Source organism: Pteropus vampyrus, unplaced genomic scaffold (assembly GCF_000151845.1).
Source record: "Pteropus vampyrus isolate Shadow unplaced genomic scaffold, Pvam_2.0 Scaffold22, whole genome shotgun sequence".
In the NCBI taxonomy this organism is placed as follows: Eukaryota; Metazoa; Chordata; class Mammalia; order Chiroptera; family Pteropodidae; genus Pteropus; species Pteropus vampyrus.
The window spans coordinates 7,750,569-7,758,355 of NW_011888803.1; the positions used below are offsets into that span (position 1 = coordinate 7,750,569).

Genomic DNA, 7,787 nt, shown 5'->3' on the forward strand with positions numbered 1-7,787 from the left:
ATCATTCCTTGTAGAAGTCCTTGTAATACTTCCATCCTCCCTATTAAAAAACTTCATGGGAGGTGGTGGAGATTTTTTCAAGATCTGAGAGCCATTCATATGTAATCATATTGTGGTATCCAGTTGAGCCTAGCCCTCATACCTTACTCTCAGCCATACCACCAGAAAGCAAATTCTTCAGTTATAGATCTTTATAGTGCCTTTTTTAAGCATCCCTATTGATCCTGAAAGCCAATTTGTATTCACTTTCACAATAATATACTTGGACAGTAGTACCTAAGGACTATACTAAAAGTCCAATTTACTTTTCCCAAATTTTAAAGGCAGATTTGGCTAATACAAAATTCTCTTACCAGTCCACCCTTTTACAATATGCGGATGACTTCCTCTTTTGCCCACCCTCTGAGGAAGTATATCCCTTTAAGACAGCCTCTACCTCTTTTAAGAACCAGCAAAAAAGGGACATAAAGTACCTAAAGAGAAACTTCATTTCTGTAAAATTCAAGTTAAATATCTGAGTCATTTAATCACAGTCATGTACTGTATAACTACATTTTGGTCAACGATGGGCCACATATACGACAGTGGTCTCATAAGATTATAGTGACGCTGAAAAATTTCTATCTCCTAGTGACATCATAGCTGTTGTAATACTGTAATGTAGTGCATTCCTCAAGTGTTTGTGGGGATGCTAGTGTAAACAAACTTACTGCACTGCCAGTCATATAAAAGTATAGCACATACAATTACAATCAGTACATGACACGATACTGATAAGAAACTTATTTACTGTACTATGCTTTTTATTGTTATTTTAGAGTGTACTCTTTTTATTTATAAAAAAAAAAGTTTACTGTAAAACAGTATGCCAGTAGCAACCTCATACATCTTGTGTTTATAGTGTCTCTGATTGCATTATTTTCTCTGTGCGTATTTTAATCTCATGTTGTTGTGTACAGAGACATGCTATATAGGCTTGGAGCCTAGAAGCAATAGGCTACACGACACAGCCCAGGAGTATACTAGGCTATACCACCTAGGTTTATGTAAGTCCACCCTATGATGCTCTCACAGTGACAAAATCAGCTAACGATCACTACATTTCTCAGATTATATCTCTGTCATTAAGTGATGCACGACTGTACTGATAAATGTCTCCTCTTGGATTCCAATAGGATCCAGGGTATTTTAACTTTTCCAGTTCTCAAGACTAAAAGGCAACTCAGGATTCCTTATTTTGTTGAGGGCAAGGAATATGTTAATACTGAAGCATAGAATAATTCAGTCTCAGAGCTAGACAAGAACTTAGGGCCACTGTTTTTAAACTTGGCTGCACACTAAGTCATCTGGGGTGCTTCAAAATACTGATGCCCAGCTTCCACCCTAAGAGATTCTGCCTAATTAGTGTGGGTGCGACCTGGGCATCAAGGCTTTGTAAAAGTTCCCCAGGTGATTCTAATGTGCACCCAGTTTGAAAACATCCACTTTAGAGATTTACCTGTTTTTGTCTCCTAATTACAAATGAGGCAACTTAAGGTTGCAACTTGCCCCCTACTATGAGAATCCAGTTTTACAGATTCCCTTGTCCAGTGTTCACTCTTGATCTCTGAATGTTTCCAAAGGAGTAATGGACTGTAAGATGGTCAGGAATGCAGGAAAAAAATGTTATGTTCAAGTAAATTATTTCAAACATAATTTCTCTTATTTAAAAATGTGTGATAATTTGGCAAATGATGGCATCCTAATCGATAAATTCAGGAGACTTCTAAATGGTCATGTTATTGAAATGAGATGGAAAAAACAAGTAAAGCTATCTGACGGAGGGCATCCAACATTTACCTTCCTCAAGTTATCTTTGCTCTTCAGATTCTCTAGAGCAAACGCTGGTTTTGCATTCATTGTACTCTGCTGAAACTGCTCAGAGTGAGCTATCTCCTGCTGCAGATTCCAATGGCCACTTCTCAGGGCTGGACTTAGTGGCTTGGCAGCCTTAGGACAACCTCTTCTCCCACTTCTAGGACATCCCGCTTTCCTGATTTTCTTCCTACCAAACTGGGCATCTCTTAGTCTCCTTTACTGGCTCATTTCCCATCATACTTCAGATGTCAGTGCTTCAGGTGACAGTCTAGGGCCCTTCTACCCTCTATATCTTCCCATCTAGAACAGTTCGTCCAGTCCTATGACTTTAAACACTATCCACATGATGTAGAATTTCACGTGTGCATCTCCAGCAAATCTCTCTCTTGAACAGACTTCCTTATCCAACCTCTTCCTTGAAACTCCACCCACATGTCCAATAAGTTTCTCAAACCAACAACCCTCTCTGCTTTTTTCTCCGCCCATCAGCTCAATGCAAGGATCACATCCATTCTTCCAGATGTTTCAGCTGCAATCCCGCATCCTGTCATCTTGGTTTTCCATCTTGGCTGCACAATAGAATCACCTGAGGATTTTTAAAAGGTTTCCCAGGCCCTAGACATTCTGAATTAACTGGTGCCCAGGTATGAGGTGAGCATTGAGAGTTTGTTAAGCTTTCCAGGTGATTGCATTGTGCAGTAAAGTACAGGAACTTTTGCTCTGGAGACATGCATTGATTTCTCCTTTTCCTCAACCCTCACATCCAATCAATCAAGTCTTCCTTCAAAACACATCATAGAGATGCTTCATCATCTCTTTCTACTACTGCAATAGCCTCCTAATTCTCTACATAGTAGCCAGAGGGGTAATTTTTAAGTGCAAGTCAGATATCGCCTTCCTCTTTAAAACTTTTTAGTGGCTTTCCCCCTGCTCTCAGACTACAATCCAACCCTTCTACCATTGTCTAAGAGTTTCCTACCTATTCCTTCCCATACCCTCTCTTCCCTCTCCTTATTACTCTACAGCCTTTTTCTAGGCCCTGGAACAATCTCTGCTCTGGGCATTTGCATTTGCTGTTTCATCTGTCCTACTGCTATTCTCTCAACTCTATGTATGTCCGGCCACTCCTTCCCGTCCTTCACCTGTCAGCTCACAAGTCACCTCTTTAGAGAGGGCTCCTTGGCCACTCTATTAAAAGTGATCTTCCTCACTGCCTCTCTCATCACTTAATTTCCTTCATAATTGAGATCATAATCTTTATTGATCTTTCGTACAAAAGAACTTCACGAACCTAGTCTTGCTTAACACTATATCCCACAGCGTACAGCAGAGTACCTGACACATAATAGTTGTCCGATGAACATTTGCTGGGAAAAAAGAAATGAACAAGACAATAACTCTGACTACATGAACTTTTCTTTGGCCATTACCATTAGATCAAATAATAATAATAATAATAATAATAATAATAATAATAATAATAAAATAACAACAACAAATATAATGAAAATAACACAATAATTGAAAGTCTAAAATGTTAATATGAAAATTGAATTAGAAGTATACTTTAATCTTGCTTAGTCAAGGTATATTAGAGGATTTTAGGTAATTTAGTTGCTTTGGTTTGCTAATAGAAACCCTATTTTGTTTCAATTAATATTCCTGAAGTCTTTCCAAAGAATGGACTAGTCAATGAATTGTTATCATGAAAATTTATGATTCGCTAGAGAGAAAGTTAGAGTCCTCCCTTAAACCAAATGCAAAAATAAAACTTAGACACATTAAAAAAATTAAATTGATAGAAGCATAAGATATAGAATTTTTTAAAAATATAATTTAACATGACTTTCTAAACATGAAAAATTCAGAAGGCATGAAAAAGACTTGACAGACCTTAACACAAAAACTTGATTTCAAAAAATTAAAAGACAATCTTGGATAAAAAGCCTACAATATAAACAGGCAAAAGTTTATTATCTACTACTACCTATAGAGAGCTCCAAATTATTAAAAAGAAAAAGATGACCTAATATAATAATAGGCAAAGGATCTGAATAAGCTGGTGAACATTTAACAACAACAAAAATTTACTAACAGATGGATAAAAATTTATCTTAAATTTTATTTATCAGTAATGAAAAGAAACCTCTGTTGAAGGAAATGTAAATTTCTGAAGGGCAGTTGAGCGGTTTCTAGAAGAGTATCTGTGATCTAGGAATCAAACACCTATGGATTTATACTACAAATGTTTAAATAACCAGTCAAAAAGATGGTTTGAGAGATGTGCAGTTAGCTGAGGCTCTGGGGGTAGTTGGGCCCCAATTAAGGGAAGTTAAGAAAAATAAAAAGTCAAGGAAACCTCAGTTACCTTCTTAGCACAGCTCTCAAAATGTAAATGACCTTGTGTGCTAATCCTGAGAAGCACCCAGAGGAAAGACAGCAGGTGCTTTTCATTTTCCCCTAGATCTACGCATAAAAGATGGGTATGCTACAACTTTCAGGAACTTCTCTAAAGACAACCATATCACTAAATTCCTATAAGATCTCTCTCATCACCACTTTGTTGCCTCAGGTCAGCAGGAAAGCAGAACTAGAGCAGCACATTTTAAATGTGCTTGTTCTGAACAAGCCTCACACCCCTTAAACACAGCCTGAAGAATCAGCTCTCTAAGGTAAGTAAAGCAAAACTTCATTTCTCAGCAATACAAGATTCCAAATGCAGTTAAAACTGAAGATGACTGGGATTACGGCATTGCCTTACATTTTTCCTTCTCTAACATTTTCAGTAAGGACCCAATTTAACAGGGTTATGCTGATGATGACTCTCTTTAAGCAAATGTAAAATTTAAAGAAGTTATAAAGTTATAATTAAATTTTTTTCCCTCAAAATATTGGCTGAGTTTAACTTATTTTTAAACACTGTCAGTTGGATGAATCCCTAGATTCACCCTATCTCTAGTAAGTCTCTCTAGTTATATTGGTGATAAAATTTTCTTTAAAGGCCCACCATTTAAATTGTATGTCTTTTGAAATTACACCAAAGACAGTTTTCCAGAATCTTTAGCCTCACTAGTCACCAATTATTGCCTAACAGATGTTTTAGGCTGAAACCACCAGATATATTAAAGGGGAAATAATAAAATACAACCTTCAGAGGAGAAGAAAGAAAGCAGTCCCCCTCCCCAGCTGAGGGGAAAGAAATAGTGGCAACATATCCCAAAGCTGTCTTGTCACACCAGGGAAAAGGAGGCAGGGGCCCAAGCTCAGAATAGAGTAGAAAGCTCAGCTACAGGTAGGCTGAGGAAAGTGGAAAGAAAACCCCGCAGGTGACTGCCAAAGCAAATACACAAGTAAACTAATCAGAAAAGGTGTGTGCGTGTGGGAGGGGACTTTAAAACATTTGATACAGAAAGAATATTGCAGATTGATAAAGAAAATAAAGTCTGGAAATAAAATTACTTTTATCTGTAAAGCCCATAACAGGTGATGAAAGAACTCACTAAAGGGTGATTTCATTCTTCAGAGCAGACCTTGTATTCCAGACCTCAGCTAAAGATAACAGTCCAGCCTCAGAGAAGATGGCACCTTTAACTTTCATAGCCAAAGGGGTCTCTTTGGCCACTACTTTCACTTTGAAAATTGTAGCCAGAAGAAGCCACCAGTTTTCCCCTAAGTTTCAAGAATTATCTTACCCTGGGTTTCACTTTACGGTTAGAGACCTAACCAGAGACTAGCATGTGAGTATGACCATCCCTGACTTTCAGTTCTGTATTCTGTCACTGTTCAAAATTTGTCTCCCTATTATTAAGATATTTCATATGTATTATTTTGCTTCATTAAGATATTTCATATGTATTATTTTGTTTAAAATAACACTTTTGATATACTCCTCCTTGGGAGAAAAGAATAAGTTTTTACACACTTCATCAGGATTTATCAATTTTTAAATGCAGGAGTTTAAATAAAATTGACACTATTATGATGGCCTCTGCATGGGAATGGTAAGGGAAAGTGTGGGAAATGTGCCTCTTTTTAAAGAGTCTAGGCCACAGAACCTGGTTTAGGGAAGGTTCTTATGAAAGGAGAAGGGAAAACTCTCGGTAAGAGAAGTTCGACTCTTCTTAAAGTATGAAGAGGAAGATGAGCTAAAATCTTCCTGAGATTGCTGACTCAATAGGAAGAAGCTACAAAATTTCCCCAAACTTGGGCTATTTGGTTAGCACATCCCAAAGGTGGTGAGCAGTTTCTGAAATTGTGAAGTCTATATCCGACCTTAGGGGAGTATGAGGTAGTGGGTCCCTTCAACATAAAATATCAGAATCTGTATCCTGACATCCACAGACAGCCTCTCCCCACCTCTCTCTTACTGACCCCTTCTTCCATTCTCAGTTTGTGAAGAAACACAATCTTGTTTCCCACTGGTATGGTACAATCGGATATATATATATATTTCAAGTCTGAATTACCTCAAAAGCTATTTATGTGCACACCCAGGTGTGTGTCCTCCCATGCTATTAGAATAGGAACTTCTGAAGATACTCACTGGATATGATAAAACCATTTAAGTCCTGAAGGAAATATGCTAAGAAAAATACTAGGGTCAAGAAAAAAATAGAAAGATTATACACTACATCCACCATAAGCACAAATCTGTTTATCAATGCAAACAGTAGATGAACCCAGAGTCAATTTGCTCACTACCTTTTAGGACAGTACTTTTAGGGCTAAGGCAGATGGAAGGAATGTATAACTTCTATCCATCTACCCCATTAAAATAGATAGTTTTTAAGTTACATTATGTCCATTTTGGTGTAACTGTCACAGGTATCCAATCATCAAAAAAGTTGCACCAGAGTTATGTCTTCTAATTCAAAATTGGTCTTTCAAAAGTCTAAAAAAATATGTGCCACATTTGCTTAGAATTGGTTACATACTTATCTGGAGAGTCACAAGAGAGGGCAAGGAAATTCTCCTCTTGAATCCTGGCTTTCCTTCCTAGCATTGAGCCCATTTGTAATATTGAGAGCGCCATTCAGGAAAGGCAGAAAAGTCTCTCTACTATTTTAAGAAAGTTTAACGACCCATCACTATATTTGTTTTGCGAGCAGGGAAAGGGGTGCCAAGGCCGGTTTGTACTGATCAACCCCACTCAGCTGCCCGGCTGGCTGGTTGGTTGCAGCTTTGACCACTGAGGCGGGGCCCCCTGGCAGCGCCATTCGGCTGAACTGTACGCCTTTTCATGCAGGCAGAGGAATTGAGGTTAACCACGCTATAACCCTCCCACCTGAGGAAAAGGCCTGTTTGTTCCGGAAGGCAAAGCCCAGCCTTATTTAACTAACTGCAAGCAGTTAATATAAGCGTTCCCAAGGCAGAAAGAAAGCTCTAGTCTAGAACAGTAAAGTCATCCACTGGGTGAAGATTTCTCCCGAGTCCGATATCCTGAAAGCCTCAGCTCAAGCGCCTCACCTGACAGTTAACCTGTCTCTGGCTTCCTGGCCTAAGGTAAAGGATAGGGCTGCCAGGCCATGCCTTCGCCTTCCAAACTTTCCACGGGATTCCGGGCAGGAAAAGCCTTCAGGGCACACGCAGGTCGGCCTCGCGGAGACCGCCTCGCAGCAGTTGAAGCCTTTCTAGGCGGGCCCCCTTCTCTTAGCCCTCTTCTCTTACCCTTCCTGTCGGTCACGCGGTGCGCACAGACCCTGGCCGGAAGGCAGATGTGGCGGGTGGCCGGGTGCGACGGGCACTGCTCGGCAGCGTCAGCAGCGGGGCTGCAAGGCTGATCTGTGCGCGCCGGACGAGAAGTGGCTGGTGGCCAGGCTTTCCCGCCCCGCCTTCGAGTCACCATCTCCGCCTCATCGCCTCCCGCCTGGGGATCCTGGGAGACTTTCTCCACGAGTCGCGAGTTGGCCTCTCCGAGCCCGGGGCGGGGG

General features: G+C 39.9%; 1 protein-coding gene across 1 annotated transcript in view; it reads right to left on the bottom strand.

Moving 5' to 3' along the window:
• Positions 1-7,622, bottom strand: part of MCOLN2 (mucolipin 2) — a 63,223-nt gene extending 55,601 nt beyond the window's left edge. The window contains exon 1 of the mRNA XM_011355572.2: positions 7,525-7,622. The gene's annotated coding sequence lies outside the window, so the exon portion shown is untranslated. The remainder of the gene's footprint in view (positions 1-7,524) is intronic.
• Positions 7,623-7,787: the final 165 nt, after the last annotated feature.